Source organism: Cupressus sempervirens, chromosome 8, assembly GCF_028749045.1.
Source record: "Cupressus sempervirens isolate cs-2001-9-10 chromosome 8, ASM2874904v1, whole genome shotgun sequence".
NCBI classification, from domain to species: Eukaryota; Viridiplantae; Streptophyta; class Pinopsida; order Cupressales; family Cupressaceae; genus Cupressus; species Cupressus sempervirens.
In genome coordinates this window covers 211,203,079-211,228,910 of record NC_143125.1, presented here as the reverse complement: position 1 = coordinate 211,228,910, position 25,832 = coordinate 211,203,079, and positions in this window count along the sequence as shown.

The following is a 25,832-nucleotide window of genomic DNA, read 5'->3' as shown; positions in this document are numbered from 1 at the left end:
ATCCTAACAGGTGGTATCAGAGCCAGACTGCTGTCATTTTTTTTTTAGCCAAACTGTTGTTTAATTTTTTTTCTATCCTCTACAAGAAGATCTCACTATTGAGTGGGAGTCTCATAGTTTAGTGGGAGTGATGGCAGACAAGGGTAAGCTAAAGGTTGAAAAGGTTAATGGGTAGAACTTTTAGTTATGGAAAGTGCAAATAGAGGACTATCTTTATCAGAAGGTTTTATTGAAGCCATTAGAAAGAAAAGCCAAGAAACAAAGAACTATGATAGAAGAGGAATGCCAAATTTTAGATAGAAAGGAACTTGGAAGTATTTGATAATTTTTGGCACCATTAGTGAAATTTAACATTACAAAAAAAAAGATGACAGAAGAGTTGATGCAAACCCTAGCAACACCATATGAAAAGCCCTTCACTTAAAATAATGTATTTCTGATGAACTGTTTATTTAATATGAAGATGGTAGAAGGTGGATCTAATGTAGACCATTTAAACAAGTTTAATACTATTAATAGTTAGTTATCTTTTGTGGGTATTAATTTTGATAAATAAATTAGGGCTCTCTTGATTTTGTGTTCTTTTCCTAAAAATTGGAATGTCTTGGTAATGGTTGTAAGTAATTATCTTTTTGGATCTAATACCCTAAAACATGATGGTGTGATTGGTGTTATTCTAATTAAGGAAACTCATAGGACAACCTCAGGTGGATCTACATCAGGAAGTGTTTTGAATGCACAAAGCAAAGGCAAAATGACTAGGAGAGGAAGTAATTCTGGAAATTATGAGAAATCAAGAGGAAAGTCAAAGGGGAAGAGGTTTCAATCTAGAGGACTAAGAGATTGATGCTACTATAGTAAACTAGGGCATAAGAAGAAAGATTTTTGGAATCAAAAGAACAATGAAGGAGACAAACAAGATGGTATCAAGGAGAAAAATTTGGTAAGTAAAAATTTTGAAGACAATGATTGGCTTCCTTCTTTACAAAGTGTTGATGATTCTTGGGTTTTCAATTTTGGGGCTTCATTTCATGGTACACCCCATAGAGATTATTTTATTGATTATGTCCAAGGGGGCTTTGGGCTTGTTTATTTGGATGATAATGACCTGTTAGATTATTGGAAATGGGAAAAATAAGATTAATTTGCAGAATGGGAATCATTGGCTACTACATGTGGTAAGACATGTTCCAATGTTGAGTAGTAGTTCCATTTCAGTAGGGAAACTCATTGATGAGTGTCATGTAGTTACTTTTGATGATAAAAATTGGAAGGTTTCAAAAGGTTCCCTTGTAGTAGAAAAAGATGTGAATGTAGGCACCTTATATCTTTGTACATGTCATATTGTTCCTTCTACTTTACTTGTTTTAGGGAAAAGGGAATGTTCACGAATAGTTTCTGTAATTAAGTATGGAGAACAAACAATTGCTATAGATTTTGATACAGTGCTATGGCACAATAGACTTGAGCACATGAGTGAGAAAGGTATGAAATTTCCTCAATCAAACAAACTTTTACTAGGTCTTATTTCTATTAATATCAATTTTTATGAAAGTTGTATGTATGGAAAACAAAAGAGAGTGAGTTTTGTGAAGACTAGAAAGGAAAAGAAAAGTGAGAAATTAGAGCTTGTGCATACATGGGGAGTAGCTTAGGTATCTTCCCTTGGTGGCTATCATTATTACATTACATTTATTGATGATGCAACTAGAAAAGTATGGGTTTATTTCCTTAGACAAAAATCTAATGTATTTCAAATGTTGAAGAAATGGAAATGCTTGGTTGAGAATGAGATAGGTAAAATGCTAAAATTTCTCAGATTTGATAATGGTGGTGAGTATTGCAGTCATGAATTTGAATATTATTGCTCCACTAATGGTATTTGCAGACATAAAATTTTTCCAAGGACTCCATAGGAAAATGGAGTGGCTGAACACATGAACGGGACAATAATGGAGTGTGCAAGGAGAATGAGGTTACATGTTGGGTTTCTATTAAACATGTGAGAAAAGGTTGTCTATATTGTTATATATTTTATTAATAGAGGTCCCTCTACTCCTTTAGGTTGTGTTATTCTACAGGAACCATGGAGTGGTAAGAAGGTGAGTTATTCCTTTCTCAAAACCTTTGATTATGAAGCATTTACACATATAGATTCTGAAAATAGAGCCAAGATAGAAGCTAAGTCAAATAAATATGTATTTTTTGTATATGGCATTGATGAATTTGGTTATAGGCTTTGGGATTTTGAAAATTGTAAAATTATAAGAAGTCGAGATGTCATATTTAATGAGAAAGTGATGTACAAAGATTTATTGTAGCAACATGAGAAGAAAAAAAATGATTATGTAGAATTGGACGATACTCCAAAAGATGATTTTCTAAAAGTTCCTCATGATCTACAATACCCACACAAAAAGTACCACATAGGCTAGTGAATGTTAGAAAATCAACAAGGCTAAGTGGATCTCTAGAAATATTTTCTCCTTCTTTGTATTCTATTTTACTTGCTGATGCTGGTGAACTTGAATGTTATGATGAAGTTGTGTAGGTGGATAAAAATATTTAGTGGGAGTCTACAATGAAAGAAGAAATGGACTCTTTGCTAAAAAACAAGACATAGGATTTATGTAAATTTCTTGTAGTTAAAAGGGCTTTCCAGAATACATGGATTTATAGGTTGAAAGAAGAGGATGGAGGTAAGAAAACATTTAAAGCTAGGTTAGTGGTAAAATTTTTTGAATAGAAAAAGTGCATTGATTTTGATGAGATATTCTCTCTTTTTGTTAAAATGACTTTTATTCACACTATTTTAAGTATTTTTTAAACTAAAAGAGGGGTAAAATTTTTATTGAATACCAAAGAGAGGAGAAAAAAATAAGAAACAAAGAGAATTACAGAGTTTTATCCCAGTCCACAAGTTGAACCAACATTAGAGATAAATCAACAGGAAGCATCCTATGATTAATAATGTTCCAAGCCAACCCATGCTCAGAGGCCCATTTAGCAAAACAATTAGCTACACTATTCCACTCATGATGGATATGCATAAAAGACACAAAAATACAAAGAATTACATAATTGAGTGATCTACTAAACAACCAGAGCCAAATTCCAATCCACATGCACAAGGTTCCTTCTATTCAATAAATTCACAAGTACCCACAAGTCTGTCTCACAGATAATTCTTCGCCAACCACATTGACAGCATTGTTCCATTGCAACCAAGATAGCTAGGGCTTCCATGAGGTTATTAGTATGGTAACCCTTGTATATAGAAAATAGAAATTAAATATCACCAGAAATGTCATGCCTGACTCCCCCAATACTAGTTGGACAAGAATTTCCCTAAGAAGAACCATTAGTGATAATTTTAAGAACTCCAACCTCGAGAGGAGTCCAATGCCCCTCACAATTAACATGTTGAGAGTTCTACCTAACTCTATTCCTAGACTAGATGTGGGGAACCAAGGAAGTGCCACCCTAAAGAAGAAAGGAAAGGTGTGAGTAAATACTAGCATCTCTAGGATCCAAACCTCCACCAATGTCACATTTAGCTAGGAGTGTTTCATGAAGAGAATTAACAATTTTCCCCCACATGTGCCTGATCTCAAACTGCACATCATGAATGATCCTCCTATTCCTCTCAAGCCAAACATGCCATAAAATAAGGGAAGGGCCAATAGTCCAAAAACCTGAAGAAAAGAAGCCTTGGAAGGGGGATGGCCCAAACAGTCCTAGAATTTATACAAAGAGGAAACATGCTAGCATGTGCATCCCCACACACTCCACCAGAAGTGCCAAACCTGTTTGGCAAAGGGGCACTAGAAAATAATGTTGAGAAATAGTCTCTTTAGTATTGCAGCATAAAACACAGATGGAATGCCCCTTGAAGCCTCACTTGTAGAGATTCTTCCAAGAAAGACAATGATTGTAAACCATAATCCAAAGGAAAAAGTTACAGTTAGGCCATGAAAACTATACCAAACTTTCTTCCACCAAGAGACCTCCACCTTGCCAAAAATTTTCTTAGTTAGCACAACATACCCTAAAGAAACAAAATACTTTCCAGAAGAAGCACCTTCCCAAGCCAAAACATTAGGTTCCTGTAGAGAGTTGCACTTCCTAGAAGCCAATATTTGAGATAGTTCCAACCGATCCCCGAGAGAGCCATCCAAAGGCCAATCAAAAGAATTCTTCCATCTATAATCCACAAAAAGGACTAGGTTATAAGCCTCCTTATAATAAGCCACCTAATTCCATCTAGCAAAAAGGAAAACATCACAAAGAAACTGCAAGTGCAGATGAGAGAATAGCAGAGGAGGATGCTCATTCCAAGAATCACTCCAAAATAGAGCCTTAGTGCCTCTATTACAAATCCAAGATAGTCTTCTCTTCACTATGTGAGTGCCAATCTTGTTGGTATTCTAGAACATAGAGCCTCTTCCCTTAAGAGAAAACCTAGAAATATTTGAAGGTTCAATGCCAAGTAAATACTTGTGTGATAGGATATGGCCCCAAAGCTATGATTGACTAGAACACCAGTGCTAATAGAGCTTGACAACAAGAGCTTGACTACACAAGATAGCAAAATGAAGGCCGAGGCCTCCTTCATTTTTTGGCTTGCAAATGGTATCCCAATTTATGAGGCTCCTTTTTTTATTTTGCAAATTCCCACTCCAAAGAAATTGATTAGAGAGCATCAAATTCCTTAAGTAAATATACCAGGGGAGGCTAAACCATGATTCTGTATATGGGAAGGGCCTAAATCACAAATTGTAGGAGTGTCACCCTACCAGTAGTAGAGAGCCACCTATGAATCTAATGATTGAATTTTAGCTGAAGTTTGTCGAGTAAGCTCTACGAAAAAATCCTAGGTTGTCTTCCCACCACAATAGGGACCCCCAAGTAAGTTAGAGGGAGAGACTCAATCTAAAATCTCAAGATATTAGCAATCCTCCACTAGATAGGCTTGGGAGTGTTGAAGGAAAAAAAAGAGGACTTGTGGTCATTAATTTTTTGTCCAGAGGTAGCAAAATAAGTATCCTAGGTGAGCCAAAAGGCTTTAGCTTCCCAAATTTGAGCTATCCTAGCAAGGGTCGTATCATCAACAAATTGGAGGTGGGAAAGACTGGGAAAACCATTTCCTCAAAGCCATCCTTGAATCAAATTTTGGGAAACATGAGACTTGATAAGTCTACCAAGTCCCTCAACCATAATGATAAACAAATAAGCAGAGAGAGGATCTCCATGGTGAAGACCTCTAGATGCCCCAAAAAGCTCCAACGGTTCACCATTAAGAAAGATTAAGAAGGAAGGAGTAGTAACACAACTCAGAACCCATCTAACCCATTCCTAACTGAAGCCAAAAGCTAGAAGAACTTTCTGCAAGAAACCCTAATTGACTCTTTCATAAGCCTTAGCCATATCAAGCTCAATGAACACGAAACATTCTCTAGAAGTACACATAGAGTGAATAGCTTCAAAAGTAATAACCACCCCATCCAAAATTTTGTTTCCCACCACAAAAACCCCTTTTTCCTTAGAGATAACCATGGGAAGCCAAACTTTAAGCCTCTTTGCTAGGAGTTTAATAGTGATTTTATAGACTACATTAGAAAGAGCAACGAGCCTAAAGAAGTCCAACTAATTAGCCTCTTCCTTCTTCAAAATAAGGATTAAGAAAGTAGCATTCAAGGGTCAGAGCATTTCTTTGTTGGAATAGGACTCCTAGACGACATCCAAAAGGTCATTATTGATAATATCCAAAAATTCCTAAAAGAATTCAATAGGGAAGCCATCAAGCCCTAAACCTTTGCCTTTACACAAGTTGAAGACCATCCCCTCCAAGCTAGACATACAAATTGGCCTCATAAGAGAGTCATCTCCCTAGTTACAATAGAGGGAATATAAGACAAGATTGTATTCTCCATAATTTCTATTGGAGGTAAATCATTTGAAAAGAGAGTAGAGTAAAACTAAATAGCTTCCCTAGATATAAGTTGAGAGGAGGTCAAACACATCCCATTAGAAGTAACAAGAGAAGAAATGTAACTCCTATTATGTTGAACTTGCATAGATTTATGGAAAAATGTAGTGTTCTTTTTGCCTTTCTAAAGCAAGTCAACTCAAGCCTATTTCCAATAAATTTCTTTTCTAAGATCCCACTTAGCTAAATCACTAGAAGCTTGGGGTTTTTCTATGTCAAGAGCTTCAGAAAACCCAAATCCTAAATTTTCTTGGTAATAACATCAAGATGATCCTAAGCCCTCTTCTTCATAATGTGAAGATTACCAAAAAGATTATTTTTCCAATGCTTCAACTTCCTTTTAACATACTATTTTTTTTTTAGAGAAGGAGAACATAATAGTGCCATAGGAAGGGTCTCCCCGTCTCCACTAGTGAGCCGTTAAATCATGGAGAGAAGAGTCTTGAAGCAACATTAGCTAGAACTTAAAGGGAGGCTTCTTGGGAACAACAACATAACTATTTGTGAGCTTGATAGACTAGTGGTCAGAACCTCTCCAAGCAAGAATTTTAGAAGAGAGAGAAAGAGAGCCACAATTCCAAAAGAAAGAAACTAAGAACCTATCCAAGTTTTCCAAGATGGCATCATTTCCAACCCTTCAATTGTTCTAATTAAAGAGCCCATTAAGAGATTTGACATCAAAGAGATGTAAAATATCAATATTTTTTTGAAGAAGCTTAGAAGAAGGACCCAAGTGAGCAATCCCACCCCTCTTCTCCTCCAGACAAAGAAAAGAGTTGAAATCTCTAGCCACAATCCAAGGTAAGAAAGGATGGCAACCTTTGACATGCCTAATATGTTCCTATAGCTTGAGCTTGCTAGGGAGATCAATAGGAGCATACACATTAGTAACAATAATTATCTCTCTACCTTCTAGAGAGGATGCAACCATTAAGAGAGCTGAGAGGCAACATACCTAGTAAAGTGGCCAAAATTTCCTAGGATCCCAACAAATGGCAAGACCACCAAAGACCACCAAAGACCCCCAAAGCACCAAAACACTAACATTGTCCCAGAAATCAAATTTTAGGAGCACATCTAAACATGTAGTCTACTAAAAGCTTGGTCTGCTAGATACAAAGGATATCTGGAGAATGATTAGCCACTAACTTGTGAATATCTTTTTGTCTAAGGATGCTATTCAACCCCCTCACATTCCAGGAGAGAATAATCATTGAGTAGAGTGGGGAAAATGTTCATCCAAGGTCCTAACAACCATAGACTCTACCAATAAATCTTCTGTAAGTTTTTTTTTTTCCTGATCCTGCTTTTGCCCAACTCTTGAGGGAGCAGCAAAAGAAACTTTCTTAAATGGTCTTTGCATCAGGCCCAAAGCAAGAGAAGATCCCTTTCCTTTACTCGAGGCAAACACATCTTTAATCAAATCTACTAGAAGAACGTCCTTTTCCTATGGAGTAGGAGAAACCACAAGGGCACTAGACTCAGGGCCAATAGAGGTCTCTAGCTTCTACTAAACTACAACATCCTAGTTGCCACTAAGAATTGAACTCCTTCCCTCTAAGCTAGTAGACCCATACTAAGCTTCTACGAGAATGCCTTCTTCTATGACCATGTTGTCAAGAACCTCAAAATGATTGAACCCTGAGTCCACTTGCCAATCTAGATGAGATTTCTTTTGACCTAGCCCCTTAGTATAGTTTTGAGCTAGGATAAAACAATCCTGATCAGGACTGATAGTATTGGATGGCCCTTGCCCCTAAATTTAAGTGTTCATTTGAGATTTCCCTTTACCATGACTATCAATTTGAACACTCCCCTTTCTAGTACTAACAGTTTGACTATTCCCCTTACCATCATTGGCCATCATTGGGCTAGAGAATCCACCAGGGGTACCATTTCCTTTGGAAGCTTGAGGGAATTGGCACTAAAAATGACCATACACATGACAAATGAAGCAAAAGAAGGCAATAGATTCATTGTCTAGATGTTGGATCCAAGAAGAAGAGCCTAGGAAAATTTTCAAAGAATTCGGGAAAGGATTATTTAAATCAATTTCAACACAAATATAGGTTGTCTAGTGATTGATGTGCTATAGTAGTAAGCTTCCCAAGCATAGCAACAATCCATCATAGGATATCCTCATGTTAGAACTCCAAAGGAAGCTGTGCTAGGTGGACCCAAATAGGAACCTTCCAAGGAAGATCCTCAGTAGAATTGAACCCTATATGCTAGGGTTTGATAAAAAGACCTACATAGTCATAAAAATATTGGACTCCCTCAAAGACCTAGTTTTGATCTGATATTCAAGAGAAAGCCAAAAAAAAGTAGCTATTACCAGCCAACATAATAGCCATATCACATTCCACTTGCCATAAATCATGAATCCAGGCTTTCAAAGCTGATAGGGAAATCTGGATACCAAGAAACTTGCATATCAATGCATGTGTGGCCAAATAGTACACATGTTCCATTACTACTTCTGGAGGATAACCAACACAGGCTGATCCTAAGTATGTGGAAGGCAACCATTAACTTTATTTAAATTCAAGCACTCGCTAACATAAAATGGTTCCTTCTCTTAAGAACTTGCCCTAGGAGAAGATCCATCACTACTAGAGGCTCCAATAAGAATGAGACTCCTGGAGACCCCACTCATGGCCATAAGAACCTAGAAAACAAATTTTGAACCAAGATCGAAACAATCTCAATTTTTTACAAAAAATATCATAAACCTTGCTACTGTGCCGTAGTCGCTCTGTCCAAAATCACTATTTTAAGTATTGTGGCTACTAAATATTTTCATTTGGAGCACCTTGATGTTAAAATAACCTTTCTTCTTAATGATTTAGGTGAAGATATATATATGGTACAACTATAGGAATTTGAGGTCAAAGGTAAGGAGAGCTTAGTGTGCAAATTGCAGAAAAGTTTATATGGCTTGAAGGAAGCACCTCGACAATGGTATCTAAAATTTGATAGTTTTATGCATGAGCACAAATATAGTAGTTTTCATTCAGATCACTATGTTTATTTTAAGAGGTTGGATAATGATAACTAAATTATTTTATGTGTATATATTGATGATAATCATGTAGTTGGGTCTAACACGGATCACATTAAGGGGTTAAAAGTGTTGGAAAGACAATAGGGAAAGGAAACTCTGATAGGGGGGTGAATCAATCCTTGAAAACTTTATCACTTAAAACATTCACCACACATCCACCTCATAATTTTCATGTAAACTGAAATACCAAAGTAAGCATGTTCATCCATAGCATGAAAAAAAAAACATTCAACACATATATGATAGAAGATATTTCCAAGTTACTTGGAAACCATACAATGAGAAGGTAAAAATGGGGTGGGGATAACACCCAAAAATCTTCACTACTAAAATTGTAAACTGTATCCAATGAAGGTGACAATTCTTTTATCATAAACTATGATCTACCCTATGAAAGGTCTACCCCATTAAAGGCTAACAAATATTGTCAGATCTTACCCTGTTCAAGGATTTCAACACCTTGTTAGAAGTGTGCCTAGTTAAAGGATTTTAAATTACAATGAATTAACATCATGTTAAAGGATTTACAATAGCCTACTAGGACTACTCATTTAAGGATTTTTATTGATTCATCTATTAGGATGTCTCAGCTTTAATCCTTTGGTTAACACCTATCTACTAGATATTAGATCACCTCTTTCCTAATGTTTACATGATCCTCTCTGATCAAATGTATCACTTATGTCCTCTCTACTTTCCTTTATTCTCTCTAATTGATTCTATAATTCATATCTCTATCACAACTCTTTATTCAGCATGAATACTCTGTCTATGCATGCAAAATTCTCTTCCACTCATACAATGTTTTAGGGTTTGTTTTCATTAAGAAGACCTAGGTGACTTAGGGTTAGCTAGGAATCAACAATTTTCCTTCACCCATTTTTCCACTTAAAACATCACTCAATCTTATTGGTTGCATGTACTGCATAGGGATTCTCAATATAGATTCATTCTTATCATTTAGAATCGCAAAAGAATCCTTAAGCCAACCCAAAAATTGTTTACATAGGAGTTTGTGCCATTACAAAAAACTATGCCCAAAACTATATACTTGGTACTTGAAGCCTCTAATGCTCAATGTCCACTATATCTTCGACGTTGTAACTCATTCTTTGAATGAATTGACAACCACTATTCAATCAACATTTGAATCACTCAACATATACTAGCCTTCTCATCACTTGAGTGACTTGACACTAACTGTCTACTCAACACATACTACATATTTTGCTTGGCATGCACTATATAAGATTAACAATATCCCCCTTTGACATGTGTGGAAAAAACACTTTGTCATGCATATATATCCTTAACTTGAGCATAACTCAAGCAATCTATAATCTTTACTGGACTCACACAAAATTTAAAAACTTAAAAAATTTTCAAAATAATGACTTAACAAGTCATACTTGAAAACTTCATAACTCACCTTGAGTTTATTATTCTTTGTTGTATCTAAATCTGGTACTCTTGCTGATTAAATTTGCTTCAACTATTTGCTTAAATTGTTTCTAGAATCACTCCTTTGAGTAATCTCTCATTTTCTATCTCAATTTCCCTTCTCTTTACTATTCCTCTTTTTTGACACTTATGTCATGGGTGGTATATGAATAATGTGTTTATCAAAAAAATTTAATGGACTTCCATTATGATCTTCAGTGTTGTATTCCAATTGTTGCAAGCTACATCTAGAGATTGAATTTCAACATCTAGCTTGGTAGAAAGGTCCACCAAGCCTTCATGAGTAGAAATATGAGGATATTTCTTCATCAATGTTTCTGCAAAGGCTAGTTCCTTGTGCAACACCTCCATGTGTGGGGTCAACATGGCTTGAATATTTATCAAGGTAGCTATAGTATTTTCATCTCATGCTTGTAATGTAGCTAGTTGACCTTGAGTAGATAACAACATTTGAAAATGATTTTGACTATGACCAAGAGACAACTTAGGAATATTGCCTATTATCCTTAAATCTCCTTGTAGCTAATCAATAGCCCCTTGTGCTTCTTGTGTGAAAAAATTCACATCACAAAGCTTTATATATAGAGAAAATATATTCTCTAACACCTCTTTTCACATCTTCCATCTTGGCTGCTAAGACAACCCGTCTCAGTGCAATGGCACTAGAAATATTTTTGTCAACCTTTGTTAGAAACCTTTGCTCAGACCATTCTAAAAGTTTAGTTTTTCTGTCTAGGTCTGCATCATTGATCTTATCAACTAAATTCACTAATTTCTCAATAGCAGATTTATTGTCATTAGGTGTTGGGGGTTGAATGTATCAAGAAATATGTCTATGGTGTCATATAGCACATGTCTTTTCTTGTGCTCCCTTTTGAGTAATGCTTGGTTCTTCTTCCTTTCTAGAGCTTCTTGCAATATTCTCATTTCCTCTATGGTGATTGTTTCTAGATCAAACTTTGGAAGTTCAATCACCTCATCTAAGTTCACATCTCCATAAGATATGCCTTCACTAACCTTAGATGTAATAGGAATATGTCTTGATGACTATAATGGTGTAGCATCTTCAATCATCCTATGAAGATTTAAATAGGAATAGGAGATGCAAATATTGGTAGAGTAACCAATGTCTAAATTTCTATCTATTCCTCTAGTTTCATAATCAAAGCTAACTCTTTAATGTTAGAATTACAATAGGAAAGGTAAACTTCTAAGAGGGGGGGGGGGGGGGGGGGTTAATTAGTACGTTAAACTTGGATCCATAAAAACATTCACCACACATCCATCTCATACATTCAATAAGTAAACTAAAATATCATGTAAAGCATATACATCTAAAACATGAAAACAAATAAAAATTCACACATGTATGACACTAGATATGATTACCTAGAAACTCTCCAATGAGAAGGTAAAATTAGGTAGGGGAGGACACCCACAAATCTTCACTAGTGTAGTAATAATGTATATCTAATGAAGGTTACAACGTTTGATCATGAGACATGATCTACCTTGTGTAAGGTCTACCTTATTAAAGGCATACAAAGATTTTTTGGTCTTACCCTGCTAAATGATTTCAACACCCTATTAGAAGTGTGCCTTGCTAAAGGACTTTAACTCATAATTAAGTAAGAACATTGTTAAAGAATTTCATTATAACCTAATAGGACTAAACTGTTAAGAGATTTAAATTGGTTTACCTTCTAAAATGAATCAACATTTATCATATGGTTAGCACTTGATTTCTCGATGACTGATCACCTCTAAACCTATGTACTATTGATCCTTCTTGATCAGATGTATCTCTACTATATGCTATTCCCTTCCTTTCTTATCCTTTAAATAATTCTATAACATAATCTCAATTCATAACACCTTGGTCACCATGAATGCTCTATTTTGTCCATGAAAACATCACTATTCACTCCTTCCACTGGCATATGAAGTTTAGGGTTTTTCCTCATTAAGAAGACATAGGTAACTTAGGGTCAGGTATGAATAAATGAATGTGATTCATCCATTTTTTTGCTTAAACCTTCCCTTTACCTGATTCTCTGCATGCAATTCATAGGGATTCCAACTTCATCTTCATCCATATGTCAAAAATATCATAAACTAATCTTTAAGTCATCTCAAAAATGGTTTACATAGTTGTTTGTGCCATTACAAACAACTATGACAAAATTGTCATACTCGACATTTGAAGTCTGTAATGCTTAGCACATTATGATTTATATTCTATGACTTGACATCTATATCACTCAGCATACACTACTAAGTTGGCTCTTGTATCACTTAGGATACACTACCTACTCGACACTTAAGTGACTCAGCACGTGAGAAGCTTGACACTCACTATGGACTCAACATGCTCTATCATATACATGTTGTGGTTGACATGTATTACTTTTTTGACATGAACTAAGTATATGAATTAAGTGTGTAGACACTCATTATTCAAAACCAATTTGAGATCACCAATCTCCCCCTTTGACACAAGTGTCAAAAAAACTTGGTCATGCATTAATATCCTTTATCCTTACAAGTATAACATATCTCTTATTTGGCTTATGTACAATACTTCAAAATTTCAAAATTTTGCAACAACTTATATATACCTCAAAATTTAATAACTCCCTATGAGTTTATAGGTTTGTTTTATATTCAAAAATTTTGTACTCTTGCTGAGTAAATGTGTCTCAACTAATACTCTTTCATTCCCTTTGTTTATTCTTTATTCTCCTCATGTTTCTCTATATCCTTTCTATCTCCCCCAAATTCTATATCTCCTCTTTCTTTTACTGTCTCCCCCTTTTTTGACACTGATGTCAATGGGCCATTCACTTATAGTGTGTTTGTCCAAAAAAGATTTATAGACCTCTAGTATAATCTTGAAAGTTGTATCCCAATTTTAACATGCTACATCCAAAGACTTAATTTGGATGGACATCTCAATAGCAACGTGAACTAGGCCATCTAATGTTGAAAGATTGGGGTCTTTCTTCATACGAGTTTCAGCATAACCTAATTCCTTGTGAAAAATTTCCATGTGCGGGGTCAATGTTGTTTGGATGATAATTAGTTTAGCCCTTATATTGGCTTCATATGTAGAAAATGCTACTAATTGACTCTAGGTTTGTAGCAAAGTTCTGAAGTGCTTTCATTTTGAGTTGGATTAAGAGGAAATTTCATAGCTGATGAATTGATCTAACTTTCCAAACTCAAAATGTAACTTCTTGCCTCTTGTGTGAAGAGTGTTGGATTGCACAATTTTGTGTATAGTGAGAAAATGTTCTCAAGTACACCTTCTTCACATCCTCAACCTTAGTTGCCAATGTAACTTGTGTGAGTTCTATGTCACCTAATACTTTTTCATTTACTTTTTTCTAAAATTTCTTTTTAGACCATTCCAACAATTTTGCATTTGTTTCAAGCTCTGCATCACTATCCTTTTCCACTATATATGTCATTTGTTCAATCAGTGGCTCAATTTCATTTAGAGTTGGTAGACCGAATGCATCTAGAAAGATGTCTTTGATGTCCAACAATACCTACTTTTTCCTGTGCTCCCTTCTGAGAAGATTTTGATGCTTCTTTCTTGCTAGGGCTTCCTAGAGTATGCCTATCTACTGAGTTGTCATTGTGTCAAAGTAATACTTTGGTAACACAATTTCTTCATAAAGGCTCACATCTCCATATTGTATCACTTCTTTAGCCTTTGATGAGCTTGGACTCAACACTGCGATCTGTAATGGTGTTGCATCTATGCTTAGCTTTTGAAGAATATGACTTGAAGGAGTGCAAAATTTTGGTAAAGTTACCAAGTCTTGAATTTCTACTTGTTCCTTTACCTTTGGTGTCAACTCCATCTCTTCAAGATTGTCATTCTCTATCACAATTCCTTGTGATGCACCTTGTACATGTGCTATAGGTGTAGATAAGATTATCTGACCTATTTGACTTTGTGTTTCAGTAGTGGCTTGGGTTTCCACTATATTCTTCTCAACTGTATCACCCTTTTCAACTGTATCGACCTTATTTGATGTGGCTTCTGGGACTTTATCCAAAGGTTATACATTAGTGACTTAGGGATGATAGTAGGTTGTTCTTGTGTATTCACCTCTTCCCTTAGAGGTTTAGTCACTGATTTCTTTAGTTCATCTACACTCACCAAAATAGGATTATCACATAATATAGCCTGTAGCATAGACTAATCTAATATCTTTTTTAGATCTTCCTCCATAAGGGTATTGATTTTCTGAGCTGTGAGGTTAGAAACATCCTTTAATGTAATTGTTTTAGTATTTACACTTGGTATCTATTGAGGGCTGACATCACGCAATTGTATATCTTGTACACTCTATTCTTCTTGCCACTCTTCCTTAGCTATTGTCTAGTCATCTAATTTAATTTCTTTATCTTCCTTAATAGTGTCTTCATTTTGTTCATCTTCTTCATCATCTTTTACCTCAATAGGCTCCTTTTCTCCTTCCTCTACTGTAGCTAATCCAGATGTTATTTTCCACATCAGTGTGGACCTCTTCACAACATCTTCAATATTATTTTGTAATATGCTAAAGGCTCTATATTTAGGTACAAACCTAACTATGTATTTCTTCAGAGCCTTAGGAATTTGTGCCTTACTAAGTCTAGGCATGACTTAGGAAAGTGATATCTCCCTTATTTTCTTTTCCAACTCCAAACAATAATGCCATTTTTTCTCAACTCTCTCATATATAATTTTAGGCATAGAGATAGTGATTTCTAGTGGGGATTTCTTGAAATTCTCCATCATGGCATATATAGCTTCCTCCACTTGATTCTTTTCAACATTACCATGTTTATCAAAATTGACATGAGTAAATCCTAACAAGTCTGGATTATTTTTGACATTTTCATGAAGGTTTTCCAAATTTGATAGTGGACTATGACTCACCACTTGGAATTGGATATTTTCATATGATTCAATTGTCTCCTCATCAAATTCAACTTGTGCAACATATTTTCTCCTTGGTCTTTTCTATGTTGCTCCTTCCTATTCTACTAGTTCTACTTTCTCTTTAGCCTTTAGTGCAGTGACACATGCACTAGCCCTTCTAATAGGTATTGTAGGATTGGGCTTTCTTGATTTGAAAATATCCTTGGGCCTTTTTAGTGGTTGGGCCTTAACCTTTTTTTTTTTGTTTAGTGGGAGTAGGTGCTTCCTTTGCTTTTTCTTCCTTGACACCTTCAACAACTTCTGTCTCTTCTTCTAGTTGGTCTTCTCCCATTCATTGTGTAAGTGCAAGTGGTGCTTGTGTCTAGATGTCTTCATCCTCTTCTTCTTCTTTCTTAACACCTTCATAAAATTTTCCTTGCAAATTCTTCACCAATGTATCCTTCTTCTTGATAATAGAGGCAATCTTCAATTCCATAGTTATTTTAGATTTTGCCATCTCATAGTTTCCAAATGCCTAGGCATTTTTGTCTATCTCTTCTACGAGTAAAGTTGTAATAGCTAAAGAGGCCTCATCCAAATTTTTTTCATATCCTAATGGCCTTAGGCATCTTACCATTGGGGTAGTTCATTGAAAAAAAGTTTAATCAGCATCCACTAACAAACAAATATCATCATAATGCTTTTACACTAGTGACATTGAAATTTTCAATCTTTTCTTCATAGACTGCTTAAAGTCCTCAAAGTAGCTAGTCATAGCTGACTAAAAATTATCACCCAATTACTTAATGAACTCACCAATCTATACTGCCATTGACCTGTTTATTTTCCATGCAACTATGCCAAAAGTAGGAAAAGTGTTTTGAACATACAAGAAAACACATATCAAGATAGAACCAAATTTGCATTGAGCACTCTTTGTCTTCCTTATTGCTCCTAAGTTCTTAATAAATTGTTTTAGTTGTAGCTCTACAAGATCATATGTGTGATCTTTTTTAACAATTTTATAGCCAACATCTACTAAAATATAAGGAACACTACTTAATCTGCTTGATTGGTAAAATTTGTGTGAAATAACCCTTACTGCAAAGTCTAACAATGGATCTAGAATGGTGTCAATAGTAATTCCTCTCTTATTCCATTTATCTCTTGTATTCTTCTCAATAACCTCTTTTGAATCACACCTTAGCATATTAGGCAAATCTAGGGTTGGATACCCTATTACCTCATGGGTTATTATTTTGGTTATTCTGATGGATCCATTGTCTAACCATAGTGAACTATCTTGTATACTACTCAATACTATCCTAGTCCATTTTGTTTTGAACACATTTGGGAAATCTAGGGCACGAGTTAACCCTTTCTTTTCTATAATTCTCACAAAGTTTATCATAAGCTTTCCTGATCTCTAGATCTCCAATACTTCCAATCTTATAGTTGGAACATTTGCTAACATCTTGAATCATTAAAACATTTGGTGGAATCATGGAAAATGCACTAGAGGGATCCTTTTTATATGCAATATTAGGTATGACCTTGAAAATTGGTTGCTTAACCACATTACTAACTAGTTGAATATTCAAAACCTCCTTACCCTCTACATTCTTTAAACTAGATGCCATTGTGTGAAACTAGGGTTTACAAAAATATAAATAGCATAGCTCAGCACTTGATAAATACCTTGTAAGATTAGACAAAATCGTGTAGAATCCCTGCTCAAATATTTTTCAATTGATTCAGATGGATTCCTTATCACCTCTTGCTCTCCTTGCTTTTTCTCAATTTTGAAATGATAAAAAATGAGTTGAAATTGATCAAATACCCTTTTAAAACTCTATAATTAATATTGAGTGCTTACATAGCTGTAAGCTCAACATCAACCAATTTCAGGCTCACTTGACATCGACTAACATTTTCATTCACTTAGCAACCATTACGAGCTCAGCATCAACTATCCAGTTTGAAATATTGGCATCCTCTAGTGTTTCACTTAGCACATATAGGAAATTTTTTATGCTCAGTAGTAACATGAAAAACTTGAAGATTTTACTTTGATTCTTAATAACTTCTTGCATCTTTGTTCATTCTTATATAATATTTTCAGTACTAAATCCTTTTGGAACTGATGTATGATATAACATTTGAATATCAATCCCACATACCTCTTGATTGCTTAGTTTGATGAGGTGTGATCACTTAACCCATTGGTTGAAGTGACCCCTTCTCCATTTGATGTGCGCAAATCATCTTTCTTCTCCTATTCTTGTTTATTTCATTTCTAACATTTTCAACATCTTCCTTTCCTTTTTCTTTATCAAACTGATAACTTGGTGCCTTTGACTTTTTTGGACACTATCTACTGATGTGACCATTTTTCAAATAGCTAAAACATGTGGTTTGACTCAACCACTTTTTTAAGTCACCTCTAAAGTCTGTTATAATACAATTCTTAGGAACATGTCCATATTCTTGATAATAATGATTGATATACTTTTTATTATAATCCTAGTTATAAGATTTGTTATTGTTCCTTACCTTTATTTTCTTGTTTGATGACCATAATTATGACAAGTAGGTTTGGCGTTCTTACCTTTGTTACTCCTTTGTTTAGCACTCTTGGATGATTCTCCTTCTTCAATACTTGTATATCGTAGTCCAGTTGTATGATTATTAGATCTAGGTGATCTCAATAATTTCTCAAAGTATTTGATGGCTTCACTTGGTTTACTGAAACTTTTAGAAAAATCATTTTCCCTTTTTAGGTCATTAGTCAATTGCTCATTCTGCAACTTCAATTTTTTTATCTCAATGTCCTTGACATTCAACTCATAGTTGGCATCCATCATTTCACTCAGAGTATCCAATTGCATCTTAGAAATCTTGGTTAGCTCTGATGATTTCTCTTCTATACTATTGCTCAAGACTCTTTTGTCTTCTTCAATCATGCCTTTGTCTTCCATGGCTTTCTTCTTCTATTTAGTCACCTCACATAATAGTATGGCTTGTTATTCTTGCTCTAACTTGAGATTTTTGATTTCCTCAGCTTGGGCTCTATTCTTTTGCATTAGAATTGCAATTGCTACATCAAATATATTAGAGTCTCCATTACCAAATAGCTTAGTGCTTTACATCTCTTTGTATTGTGTGTCATTCTCCATATTAGCAATTTCTTTTCTTTTCTTTAAAGACTTATTTAACTCTTCTTTTTCTTCATTTAGTTGGTGTAGAATGAGATGTATTTCAATCTCTTGAATCTCAATAATCTTTCCCAACTTGTAGATTTCCATTTCAAAGATCTTTCCTCAAATTTGAAAAGCTTCCCCTCTAGAGAACAAAGCTTTGATACCAACTATTTGAATTACACTAGGAAAGGTAAACTTCTGAGAGGGGAGGTGAATCAATACTTTAAACTTGGAACAATAAAAAACATTCACCACATATCCATCTCATATATTCAATAAGTAAACTGAAATATCATGTAAAATATTTACATCTAAAACATGAAAATAAGTAAACATTCACACATGTATGACACCAAATATGATTACCCAAAAACCCTCCAATGAGAAGGTAAAACTAGGGTGGGGATGACACCCACAAATCTTCACTATTATAGTAATAAAGTGTATCCAATGAAGGTTACAATGTTTGATCATTAGATATGACCTAACCTATGGAAATCATGCCCTATTAAAGGCTTACAAAGATTGTTAGGTCTTACCCTAGTAAAGGATTTCAACACCATGTTAGAAGTGTGCCTTGCTAAAAGACTTTAACTCACAATGAAGAAAGCACCCTATTAAAGGATTTCAACATAGCCTATTAGGACTACTTTGTTAAGAGATTTAAATTCATTCACTTGCTAAAATGACTCAGCAATGATCCTATAGTTAACACTTGATTTCTTGATGAAACATCACCTCTGAACTGATGTACTCTCGATCCTTCTTGATTCTACAATGTAATCTCAATTCATAACACCTTGGTCACCATGAATTCTCTATTTTGTACATGCAAACTTCACTATTTGCTCCTTCCACATGCATATGAAGTTTAGGGTTTGTCCTACTTAAGAAGACATAGGTGACTTAGGGTTAGCTATGAATCAACGACTATGATTCATCCATATTTCCACTTAAACCTTCCCTATACCTAATTAGAAACATGTAATTCATAGGGATTCCAACTTAAGATTCATCCTTATCTACAAAATATTGTAAATTAATCATTAAGTCAGCTCAAAAATGGTTTACATAGTTGTTTGTGCCATTACAAACAACTATGACAAAACTATATAGCTTAGCATTTGAATTCCTTGATGCTCAACATATACTAATTTCTATTCTAGGACTCCACATCTATATCAATTGTCATACATTGCTAAGTCGGCTCTTGAATCACATGACATATATTGTTTGCTCGACACTTGAGTGACTTGGCACTCATTGTGGGATCAACATGCTCTATCATATACATGTTGTGCTTGGAATGTGTTGCTTGTTCAACATGAACTAAGTAAATGACTTAAGTGTGCAGAAACTCATTATTCAAAACCAATCTAAGATCAACTAAATTGTTATCTAATCCTCTAGTTTCATAGTCAAAACTAACTCTTCAATCCTATCCTTCTCCTTCTTTGTGTTTTCTTCACCTTGCACCTATGATTTAGGTAAAAAACAACCTTCCTAACCTATATGAGCTTGTGTCCCATCCTACTCAACTCTCAATATTTCTTGTACTAAAGAATTTGGTACCAATGCACTTATATTTGATGTCATTTTATCCTTTCTTTGGTATACCATAATGAGCATTGAAACATGTGTGTTAGTGATGACACCCTTTTGTGCATCTAGACCTTTTGTCTCTATAGATGTAAGGGGTAAAATAGATGTGCCAGTGTTCCATTTCTCCCCTACTAATGCTTTTTCAATCACATCTATGCTAACTACTATAGGATTGGTCCATAGTTTAGTAGCTATATCTAAATCTTGTAGTATCATCTTCAAGTCATCCTCTATCAAGGGATTGATGTGCTACATTGTGTTATTAGAAACATCCTTTATCTTGATAGTATCTTGTTGACTTCCTTGGTCTACATGAGGGGGATTGGAACTTGACATATGTACCCTATGTACATTCTAATCTTGTTTCTACTCTTCTTCAGTTGTAGCCTCTATATATGCTTCTTTCTTAGTGCCTCCCTCATGTCCATCCTTGGAAATCTCAACTAGCTCTTTTTCATCTTTTTCCTCACCTACCTCCTTATGTGCTTTGTCAATTGTGTTTTCTATTGTTAGCCCATTCATAACCTTCCATATCAGGGTGCTCTTCTTGACAACCTCCTCAATACTTTTGGCAAGATGTTAAAGGTTTTGTATTTGGGATAAAATTTCCCCTTGTATTTATTAATAGAAATAATCATAGATGACTTGTCCAAATCTAAAATTTCCCTTATAATCCTTTTAGTTTTTAGATTGTATTACCACTGTTGCTCAACTCTATCATATAGATTTTTGGGTAAAGAGTTGGAAATCTCAATAGGTGTGGTCTTAAATATCGCCATCATCTTATATACAGATTCCTCAACCTTATTTATTTTTACCTTTCCTAGTTTATCAAATTCAACATGTCTCAACACAAACAATTCTGCATTATTCTTGATATTATCACACAAGTTGTCTAAGTCAGAAGAGGGACTATGGCTTACCACTTGGAATTGACTATTGTCATCTAATTCAGTCTTCTCCTCATTTGACTCATCTAGAGCTATATATTTCCTCCTCTATGGTTGATCTTGCTGACTTTTCTCTACAGTAGCAGTAGTTATTTTTCCTTTGGGTTTGTTAGGTTCCTATGTATTCTTTGCACTAGCCCTTTTGCTAGCCCTAGTAACAAGTACTACTAGATTTAATTGTGTTCGCTTCACAACATTCTTAGTTATCTCACTATAGAATCCTTATCTTTTCTCTTTTTCTTTTATGTGGTTTAGGTGCTTTATTGGCTTCTTCTTCCTTGACACCTTCATCATGTTGAACTTCTTCTTCTTGTTTTTCCTCTCCTTGACCTGGTGTTAGTGCAAGAGGGGCTTGAGCTAGTTTCTCATCTTCTTCACCTTCTTTGTCATCTTCTTCTTCCTCTTCTCCCCTTCCAACAAATCTTTCTTTAAGCTTATTCACAATTTTTTTCTTCTTTCTCACCACAAAAGTTGTCTTCAAATATAATGTGATTTTGGATTTGGCTTCCTCATGATTGCCAAATGAGGTTGGACCTTTGTCTACTTCCTCTACTAATAGTGTTCTGATGGTTCTTGATGCCTCATATACATTGATTTCATAGGGAAATGGCTTGATCCATTTGGCCCTAGGAAAAACTTCTTTTCCATAACTAAAATCAGCATCAACTAGAAAACAAATATCATCATAATATTTCTCTAATAGTGAAACTAGTATCCTTAGTCTCTACTTCATAAACATCTTAAAGTCTTCAAAAGATCTTGTCATGACTAACTCAAAATTGTTCCCAAGTTTCTCTATGAATTCTCCAATTTGAACTATAATAGAATTGTTGGTCTTCTAAGAAACTTTTCCAAATAAAGGAAATGTTGTCTACACATAAAAGAATATGTAAACTAGTAATGAACCAAATTGACATTATGCACTCTATTTCTTTCTTATGGGTCCTAAATTTTTTGATAATTGTTGGAGTTGTAACTCAAGCAGGTCATAAGAGTGATCCTTCTTCGCTATCTTGTAGCCTAAATCCACATCCATACAAGATACATTGTTTAATTTGCTAGATTGAAAGAAATTCTGAACAATAATTCTCACTGCAAATGTAATTAGGGGATTTGAAATTGTATCAATTATCAATACTCTTTTGTTCCATACAACCCCTGCATTCTTCTTAATTACCTCCTTTGCATCACTTTACACGGTCTTGGGTCTATCTAGAGTAGGGTACCTTGTTACTCACTGAATAATCCTATTAGTGATCTTGGTAGGGCCATTTTCCAACCATATAGAGTGATCAAGTATTCTAGTCAACACTATCTTAATCCATTCCATTCTGAATACATTTGGAAAATCTAGGGCACAGGTTAACCCTTTTCTCTAAATAATCTTGTTTTCCTCCTTCAACACTCCATCAACACATAGTTTTCCATAGAAATATTTGATTTCCATGTCTCTAATACTTCCAACCTTACAAGTGTAACAACATCTTACATCTTGTACCATCAAAATCTGTGGTGGTATCATCGGTAATGCACTAGTTGGATTTCCCTTGTATGTAATCTCAAGAATAGCTTAGAAGGGTAGTTGTTTAATCTTATCCCTTATAAATTGAACATTCAAAACCTCTTTTGCTTCCTTCATAAACATAGTAGAAGAACTAGATGCCATTTAAGATAACTAGGGTTTGTGATAATTTAGATAGTGTAACTCGACACAAGATAAATACCTTATGAATGTGATGATTGGTGATGAGTAGCACCTGAATCTAGTTCACAAATGCTTGTATTCTTCACCTCAATTTTCCTTATTCTCTTCATTCTCTTGGCGATATTGAATGATTGTAAATGAGTCAAAAATTGACCATATAGCCCTTAAAAATAGGCAAAAAATGCTTAGTGATTGGGTAAGTGCACCAAGTTGTGGTGCCAAAAGGGGGGTATAACTGGACACCTTTTTCCTGAAATCAGCAAATTCTGGTCTTCAACAAGAATTTGAAGATAGTTACGCTCAAAATTTTAAGATATGAAAAAAAAAAAAGTCGTAGTCCTTTGAATCTAGTTTCTAAACTACTAATTTTTTTTCAAAATGGTTTAGTTTTAGGTCCTCAAAAAAGGGGGCCACAGAAAGTGGTACTGTTTATTCCAAAAAAACATAACATAGTACAAAGTGTAGCCCCCCTAACATTTTAACTTTTTTTTTGAAATTCTTTAATCGCTCCAGTCAAAATTTACCTAACACTATGTAGTTTATCCCAAATTTTTCGAGTAATTTTATAATGTGTATTTTTTTTTTAATGAATTTTTAAATTAGACCCATCCCAAAAATGTGAAATATCTATGTGCTCCCCCTAGAAATGATTGAAAACTAATCTAAAATCAAAACTTCTTTTTTTCAAAGTGTGTAGAATGGAGTCTAGTTTCTAAAAAATTAAGTTGTTACAAAATTTGATGAATGAGCTAAAATCTATAGCCCAATTAGTACATGGTGGTTTTTGAAAAAAAATGAACATACATTCAAAAGAAATTATAGATGAAAGACTTAAAATAGTTCAAATTAAAAATAAATTATATGGTTAGATAGCTAACACAGAGACCTATAATGTTATGTAACCTGATCTAGTCGATACCCAACCACGAAGAATCTTGAAGCGGAGCACACAAGAAAAATCAATCATTTTTTGTATGTTTGCTCAAAAACACGTCTCAGACCTGTTTATAAACTCCAAACCTTTGGGTTGGATCTCCAAGGCAAAACCAAGCCTTAGGCTTGGTTTTAATGCAAAGCTTTGAATAGCATGTGCGCCCTATAGCACATGCACCCAATAGCACGCACACCCTATTAAAATGCTATTGAATTTGAGGTAGTGCATGCGCACTATAATGCACATGCGCTATAGTGTGCATGTGCTATTGAGACCTAAATTGCAAACCAAAACCAAGAGAGAGCTGGGGGGTGGGGCGAGGGAATGGCTATTTGTGTGTGTGAGAGAGATAGAGAGAAAGTAGGGGATGGGAGAGGGGAGAGAGGAAGTGAGAAAGAGTAGGGATGGCAGAGAGATTATAGGATAGGAGATAGAGGAAATGTAAGAGAGTAGGGGTCACAAAGAGAGTACAAGATGCAAGAGAGAGGAAGTGAGAGAGAGAGAGTAGAGGTGGCAAAGAGAGAGTATGGGATGAGGGAGAGAGATTGAAAGTAGGGGATGGGAGAGAGAGGAAGTGTGAGAGAGAGTACAAGTTGGGAGAGAGAGAGTAGGTGGTGGGAGATAGAGTGGGAGAGGAAGAGCAAGAGAGAGGAGGATGGGAGTGCATGTGTGTGAAAGAGAGAGAGTAGGGAATGGGAGAGGGGGAAGATAGAGTAGCTTGAGAGAGAGTAGGGGATGGAAGAGAGAGTAGGTGATGGGAGAGGGAGTGGGAGAGGGAGAGAGAGAGGGGGGATGGAAATGTGTGTAAGAGAGAAAGAGAGAGAGTGTGAAAATGTGAGAGAGGGTAGGGGGTAGCAGAGAGAGAGTAGAGAAGGAGAGAGAGAGAGAGAGAGAGAGAGAGAGAGAGAGAGAGAGAGAGAGAGAGAGAGAGAGAGAATAGGCAGTGGGAGAGGGAGAGCGAGTGAGAGAAAAAGTAGAGGATGGGAGAGGAGAGAGGGGGGATGGGTGTGTGTGAAAGAGAGAGAGTAGGGAATGAGAGAGGGGAGAGAGAGATAGAGAGAGTAGGGGATGGGATAGAAAGAGAGTAGGCAATGGCAGAGGGAGTGGGAGAGGGAGAGAGAGAGTGGATGGAAGAGAAAGAGATTAGGCAATGGTAGAGAGAGTGGGAGAGGGAGAGAGAGGGGGGATGGAAGTGTGTGTAAGAGAGAAAGTAGGGGATGGGAGAGAGTGTGAGAGAGAGTAGGGGTGGAAAAGAGAGAGAGTGAGAGTAGGGGATGGGAGAGAGAGGGAGAGAGAGAGAGAGAGAGAGAGATAGTAGGCGATGAGAGAGGGAGTGGGAGGGAGAGAGAGAGGGGGAATGGAAGTGTGTAAGAGAGATAGAGTTGGGGATGGGAGAAAGTAGGCAATGGGAGAGGGAGTGAGAGAGAGAGAGGGGGGGGAATGGGAATGTGTATAAGAGAGATAGAGTAGGGGATGGGAGAGAGTGTGAGAGTTTGAGAGAGAGTAGGGGGTGGTAGAGAGAGATTGTACAGGATGGGGGTGAGAGAGAGAGAGAGTATGAGAGAGAGTAGGGGATGGAAGAGAGAGTGAGAGTAGGGGATGGGAGAGAGAAAGTAAAGAGGGAAAGAGAGTACTTGAGAGAGAGAGAGAGAGATAGTAGGTGGTGCAAGAGGGAGTGGGAGAGGGAGAGAGAGGGGGAATGGGAGTGTGTGTGACAAATCTAGAGAGTAGGGGATGGGAGAGGAGAGAGAGAGGGGGGGATGGGTGTGCATGTCTATGAAAGAGAGAGAGTAGGGGATGGGGGAGAGAAAGTAGGTAGTGGGAGAGGAAGTGGGAGAGGGAGAGAGAGAGAGGGGGAATGGGAATGTGTGTAAGAGAGACAGAGTAGGGGATGGGAGAGAGTGTGAGAGTGTGAGAGAGAGTAGGTTGTGGCGGAGAGAGCTCGTACGAGATGGGAGAGAGAGAGTGAGATTAGAGGATGGGAGTGAGAGAGAGAGAGTAGGGGATGG